The sequence below is a fragment of the Leptonychotes weddellii genome, chromosome 4 (assembly GCF_054177405.1).
Source record: "Leptonychotes weddellii isolate Sample4059 chromosome 4, ASM5417740v2, whole genome shotgun sequence".
NCBI classification, from domain to species: domain Eukaryota; kingdom Metazoa; phylum Chordata; class Mammalia; order Carnivora; family Phocidae; genus Leptonychotes; species Leptonychotes weddellii.
The window spans coordinates 116,381,667-116,389,125 of record NC_138372.1 but is presented as its reverse complement, the minus strand read 5'-3'; the positions used below and the strand labels follow the sequence as shown (position 1 = coordinate 116,389,125).

The 7,459-nt window shown below is 40.2% G+C and overlaps 1 pseudogene; it reads left to right on the top strand.

The window, feature by feature from the left end:
• Nucleotides 1-5,106: 5,106 nt before the first annotated feature.
• LOC102725585 (copine-1 pseudogene) lies at nucleotides 5,107-6,951 on the top strand (annotated as a pseudogene).
• The last annotated feature ends 508 nt before the right edge of the window (nucleotides 6,952-7,459 follow it).

The window sequence follows — 7,459 nt, the reverse complement described above, 5'->3', positions numbered from 1 at the left end:
CTTAAATGATTTTCTTGAAAAATTCAATTCATAAATAACTTATTTGTAAAATGAAGACAATTAAAAATGCTGATATTTTGTCTAAGTCTATAAACATAGCAAAGTTTCAATGATCCAGAACTCAAGTATCTGACCCCTTAACCTATCCTGGAAAACACACAAGAATCAGGATGTAAATTACAAACTTCTTAAAAGACACAACCTCCTTAGTATCCAAAATATATAAAGACCTTAAAATACTCAACCCCCCAAAAATGAATAATCCAATTAAAAATGGGCAGAAGTCATGAATAGACAATTTTCCACGGAAGACATACAGATGGCCAACAGACACATGAAAAGATGCTCAACATCACTCATCATCAGGGAAATACAAATCAAAACCACAATGAGATATCACCTCACACCTGTCAGAATATCTAAAGTCAACAACACAAGAAACAACAGGTGTTGGTGAGGATGTGGAGAAAGGGGAACTCTCTTGCACTGTTGGTGGGAATGCAAACTGGTGCAGCCACTCTGGAAAACAGTATAGAGGTTCCTCAAAAAGTTAAAAAGAGAACTACCCTAAGATCCAGCAATCACATTACTGGGTATTTACCCAAAGAATGCAAAAATACTAGCTCAAAGGGATACATGCACCCCAATGTTTATAGCAGCATTATCTACAATAGTCAAATTATGGAATCAGATCAAGTGTCCATTGACTGATGATAAAGATGTGGCATATATATATTAGCCAACCATAAAAAGGGAAGAAATCTTACCATATGCAACAACATGGATGGAGCTAGAGAGCATTATGCTAGGTGAAATAAGTCAGTCAGAGAAAGACAAATAGCATATGATTTCACTCATATGTGGAATGTAAGAAACAAACAAACAAAAATGAGCAAAGGGGGCAAAAAAGAGAGAGAGGCAAATGAAGAAACAGACTCTTAACTATAGAGAACAAATTGATGGTTACCAGAAGGGAGGTGGGTGGGGGGATGGATTAAATCCCCCAGGTGATGGGGATTAAGGAGTGCACGTGTCTCAGAGTCCATAGTCTCTCATGGTTCATCTCTCCTTCTGATTTCCCCCCCTTCATTTTTCCACATACTGCATGGAGCACTGGGTGTTATATGAAAACAATGAACCGTGGATCACTACATCAAAAACTAATGATGTATTGTATGGTGACTAACATAACATAATAAAATTAAATTAAAAAAAAAGACAAATAGAGGGAAGAAGAACTAGGATGACCAGACTGTACTTTTTGTAAACTGATTAATAAACAAAATCTCCCTTGTTAAAAAAATGGGGGGGGGGGAGTGCACGTGTGATGAGCACTGGGTGACGTATGGAAGTGTTGAATCACTGTATTGTACACCTGAAACTAATATTACACTGTATGTTAACTAACTGGAATTTAAGTAAAAACTTTTTAAAAAAGACAACACTTCCACGTCTCAGGATTTTACCAAGATAGCTCCTCATACCCCTCCTGTTGGATATATTAATAGTATATACACATAATCCCAAATTTGGGGGAGGAGTAGCCAATCTCTATGTACAGAGCTTTTTAGTAAGTAGGCAGAAAAGGGAATATAATAGGAGGTATTTCACAGCATTAAGAATGAGTTTTAAAGCAAGGGCAGAGACATTAAAAAAATATATACAATAAAGTAAGGACAAAAGCTTTAAAAAAATAGCAGTTGGAAGCCATTTAGTTTGCTAACAAACTGCCCCACATAACCAGAAACCCCAGAGAGCTGGTGGAGCTTCAAAATTGGTATAATGAACAACAAACCGCTACCTATATGTAGATGTCTCTCAAGAATGGATTTCTAACAGACCATTCTTCTGCACTCCAGACATACTTACCCGACTATGCACTGGATGTCTCCAGCTGGATAATCTATAGGCACTTCAACTTTCTCTTCCTCATTCTCTTAAGGAAGCTACAACTCCTCCTGATTTCCTATCTCAGTGGCATGACTCCTGAGCACTAATCTACACTGTTCATATCTGCATGATTTATACACAGTTTCTTCTACTTGCATTGCCTTCCTTTTGCACAGATCCCAAGCTTTGGGAAATGCCTGGCCAATACCTACTCAATCCAAGACCCAATAGAAGCATCAACATGCTGGATTAAGGTTTTCTATCCTTCTTGGGTCTCCAAAGGTGGCTCATTGCACTCTGTTTAGACAGACATTTCTTGCAGTGTTTGAGCACTTTATCACTAAATCTCTGTACTAGATGGGAAGCTCCTTGAAGGTACAATTTATATCTTTTTTTCTTAAGATTAATTTATTTGAGAAAGAGAGAGCATGAATGGGGGAGGGGCAGAGAGAGAGGAAGAGAAAGAACCCTCAAGTAGAGTCCCCACTGAGCATGGAGCCTGATGTGGGGCTTGACATGGGGCTCGATCCCAGGATCCTGAGATCATGACCTGAGCCTAAACCAAGAGTCTGAGGCTTAACCAACTGAGCCACCCAGGTGCCCCCAATCTGTATCTTAATTGCCATTGGTGCTTAGTCCCAGACCCTCACTACAGCTCTATAAATGTTTACTGGGCAAATGAGTGAGTTATATAGAAATTATGAAGTTATTTTTATAAGAGCAAAGAATATTAATAGGCAATTCTCAAAGGAGAAAACACAAATGTCTGGTGAACATATAAAAGATGTTCAAATTTATAAGTTGTTAGGGAAATGCAAAAAAAAAAACAAAACAAAAACCAATAATTTAGAATGCCAAAGATGGAAAAGATTGATAGTTTCTGGGCTGGCCAGGATACATGAAACCATCATTCTCAAACACAATTGTTGGGACTATAAAATATTACAGTTATCATTGCAAGCAATTTCATAATAATTATGAAAAAGGAAAATATATATATTCTTTGACCCCAAAGTCTCACTTCTGGGAATATATCTGACAAAAGTAAGAGGGCCACAACTTACAAGAGAATTGTTTTAGTAGCAATTTCTCCCCAAATAAACAACAAACAAACCAACAAATGAAAACATTCCTGGAAATCTAACTAATATGGTAATCAGTGGATAAAATTATGATACATCCATGCTGTGGAAAAATACAAAGAATGAAGTAAATCCATGTGCATTGGCTGGAAGAAATTATCTAAGGGTGTCTGGGTGGCTTAGTCAGTTAAGCATCTGCCTTTGGCTCAGGTCACGATCCCAGAGTCCTGGGGTCAGCCCTGCTGGGGCACTCCCTGCTCAGTGGGGAGTCTGCTTCTCTCTCTCCCTCTGCCCCCATCCTGCCCCACTCATGCTCTCTCTCTCCCTCTAAAATAAATAAAATGTTTAAAAAAAGAAATTCTCTATAATATACTGAGTCAAAAGAAGTTCCAGAATAATACGTATTCTTGCACAAGCAAAAGGAAATATGGAAAGATAAAATTGCCAGAAGAGAGGGACGGAAGATTGATTTGTATGCTTATAAATTATTTGAATTGTTTTTTAATATTTTAAAATTAATAACTTTAACATATGGAAAAGTACAGAAAATATAACTGATACCTGTCTTTCCATCACTTAGATATATCAAATGTCAATATTTTGTCATATTTCCTGCAGCTCTCTTTTTACAAAAGGATTTAAGTGTCATAGATAGACCTAAAGCCATTTACCCACCTCCCTGTTCCCACTCCTCCTCCCACTCTCCCCAGAGATAACCATCATCTTAAAATGGGGATAAATCCTTCCTGTGCATGATTTTATAGTTCACCTGTGCTTTCAGGTGAAAGCTGTGCTTTCATAAACATCCCAGATCTCTTTTGGTGTATTTAAGTTTACATAAATGGCATCATTTTTACCGTTCTACTTTTTTATACTCAACATTCCTTTTCAGCTTGAGCCATGTTGCTGAAGTTAATTCATTTTAATTGCCTATAATATTCTATTGTATAAGCTTACCACAATTTACTTATTCTGCTCTTGATGGAGATGAATGATGCAATGAATACATTGTCTACATCTTATCTTGCGCATGTGCCAGAGTCTCTCTGGGTTATGTAGCAAGAAGCAGAATTGTAGGATCACAGAGCATTTCTATTGGATTGATCAAGTTTTCTTTATTCCTCACCATTTTACCTATCAACTGGTTGAGAGTTATAGATTCTTTTCTTATTTATTTAATAATTATTCTTAAATTTTTGACATGCATTCTTGAATCTAAAGAGCTAATAATAATCAAAAGGTGTGGCTTCAGCTTGAACTATAGAAGCATTTTACAACACTTGTAATCAAATTACAGCTCTTCCTGTGGTCCATATCATGACTGGGAAATATTTTAGTTCCACCTTCTTTTTAAATCCTCTCACTCCAAATTAGTCTTTGCTCTTGTTTTTACAGCATGTTTATTTGGATTTACCAGATGTTTTCTGATGCCTTTGTTCATCCCTTCTCCATACATCCTATCCTACTCCTTCCCATTCATTTTACTTATTCCTGAAGTCCATCTGTTAGTATTTTTAAAAATATTTGCCTAAAAATGTATTTTTTAATCTAATTCTTAAATGGTAGTTTAGATACTTTTAAAATTGGAGGATCACAGCTATTTTCTCTCAGTAGTAGACTTTACCCTTGGTTTTTAGCCTCTATTATTGTGTTTAAGAAAATAGCCATCAGCACAAATATTCCTTTGCTGATAATCTAGCTTTTATCTCTGGGTGATTTTTAACAATCTTCTCATTGTTTTTGATGTTTCGTACTTTTACTAAGATTTTTTCCAGGTGCAAATTTATTTTTATTCATTCTAACTAGACTAGGGGTTTTTGTTTAATCTAAGGATTTCTGTCTTACTTAATGAATATTTATCAGTTATCATCTCTCTTAATATGCTTGTTCATTATACATACAGTCTCCTTCTTGATTCTTTACTCGTCTTTTAACAACTGTCATATTTTTATCTGTTTTTCTCACTGTGCTGCATTACAATGAATTTCCTTAGATACATATTCTCTCTTCTACTGTATATTACCTACAATCTGATTTATTCACAGTTTTTAATATCAAATAGTTGAAATTTTTATTTCTAGATATTCTTTTTTATTTAAGAAAATATGTTTTACCATTCCGTCCCTCCCCTTCTGGAACTCGGAGCAGCTGAGCGGGCTGTCGGCCATTTTGTGAAGCGGCAAAAGAGATGACCCACTGCGTGACCTTGGTTCAACTATCCATTTCCTGTGACCACCTCATTGACAAGGACATCGGCTCCAAGTCCCACCCACTCTGCGTCCTTTTACAGGATGTGGGAGGGAGCAGCTGGGCTGAGCTTGGCCGAACTGAGCGAGTGCGGAACTGCTCGAGCCCCGAGTTCTCCAAGACTCTGCAGCTTGAGTACCACTTTGAAACAGTCCAGAAGCTCCGATTTGGCATTTATGACATAGACAACAAGACACCTGAGCTGGGGATGATGACTTCCTAGGAGGGGCTGAGTGTTCCCTAGGACAGATTGTGTCCAGCCAGATAATAACTCTACCCTTGATGCTGAAGCCTGGAAAACCTGCTGGGTGGGGGACCATCACAGTATCTGCTCAAGAGATGAAGGATAATTGTATAGTGACCATGGAGGTGGAGGCCAGAAAACTAGATAAGAAGGACATCCTGGGGAAATCGGACCCGTTCTTGGAGATCTTTCGTCAGGGTGATGGGAAATGGCACCTGGCATACAGATCTGAGGTAATCAAGAACAGCTTGAACCCTACATGGAAGTGCTTCTCTGTTCCCCTTCAGCATTTCTGTTGGGGAGACGCCAACACACCCATCCAGGTGCGATGCTCAGACTATGACAGTGATGGTTCACATGATCTCATTGGTACCTTCTACACCAGCTTGGCCCAGTTGCAAGTAGTCCCGGCTGTTTGAATGTATCCACCCTGAGAAACAGCAGAAAAAGAAAAGCTACAAGAACTTTTTTTGTGTCAAGATTTGCCAGGTAGAAACACAGTATTCATTCCTGGACTATGGGATGGGAGGCTGTCAAATCAACTTCACTGTAGGCATTGACTTTATGGGCTCCAATGGAGAGCCCTCCTCCCCGGACTCCCTGCACTACCTGAGCCCAACAGGGGTCAACGAGTACCTGACAGCACTGTGGTGTGGGCAGGGTGATTCAGGACTATGACTCAGACAAGCTATTCCCAGCATTTGGATTTGGGGCCCAGGTACCCCCCGATTGGCAGGTCTCCCGTGAATTTGCCTTGAACTTCAACCCCAGTAACTCCTACTGCCCAGGCATCCAGGGCATTGTGGATGCTCACCGCAAGCCCTGCCCCAAGTTCGCCTCTATGGGCCCACCAACTTTGCACCCATCATCAACCATGTGGCCAGGTTGGCAACCCGGCTGCACGTCGGAGGACCGCCTCGCAATACTTGGTGCTGCTGCCGCTGACTGACGGCGCTGTGAGAGATGTGGAGGCTGCACGTGAGGCTGTGATGCGTGCCTCCTACCTGCCCATGTCAGTGATTGTTGTGGGTGTGGGGGGTGCTGACTGCGAGGCCAGGGAGCAGCTGGATGCTGATGGTGGACCCCTGTGTGCATGCTCCGGGGAGGCAGCTGCCCATGACATAGTGCAGTTTGTTGCCCTACTGCCGCTTCCAGAATGCCCCTCGGGAGACACCAGCACAGACTGTGCTCGCAGAAGTACCCACACAACTGGTCTCCTATGTCAAGGCCCAAGGTTGGGCCCCATTCAAGCCACTTCCACCCCCAGCCAAGAGCCCTGCACAGGCTCCTTAGGCCTAGATTCCCTTAGAGGGTGGGCTATGGTTCATCCTCAGCCTTGTGTCCCCAAGGTCCCTGTGGGCATGGTCCCTGCACACATTGCCCAGTGCTGCACTTTACATTTTATACTTTTATATTTGCTCCTGCTGTTGCTCTTGATCCCTCCTGCTTGCCCCTGGTATCCTTCATTTAATAAAGATCAGTGAAGACCAAAAAAAAAAAAAAAAAAGAAAAGAAAAAATATGTTTTATTTTCTCAGAACATCCTGTTTTTGCCTATAATGTTTCCATTTTAAAAACATGTTTAACATTCTAGATACAACTACTTTTGTGAACGTTCTGAAAGTCCAATCTGGCTAATCTTTCTCCTGTCCATTGACTTTTGTATAAGGCGAATGATTTCCTTATACATCTTATTATTTTGGAAGGTGAGTTTATCTTCAACAGGGATTTTTTTTTTTTTTAAGAACCACATGTCCTTTGGGCTGAAGCATGATGTAGAGAGGTTGTGCATTTGCTTCTGCCTGGTGTCCCAGGTGTTTGCCCACATCCAGACTAGTTTTTGACATTAACTTCTTATTGTGATGGTTCCCTTACTATGCATTTGGTAAGATTTCCTGGTACATGGCTCAGACTTTTATTTCCTTCACCCACAGCTTTTTATCACTTCCCTGGCAGAACAAGTTTTCCAAATTCTTTTTTGTTGTTGTTGTTGGGGG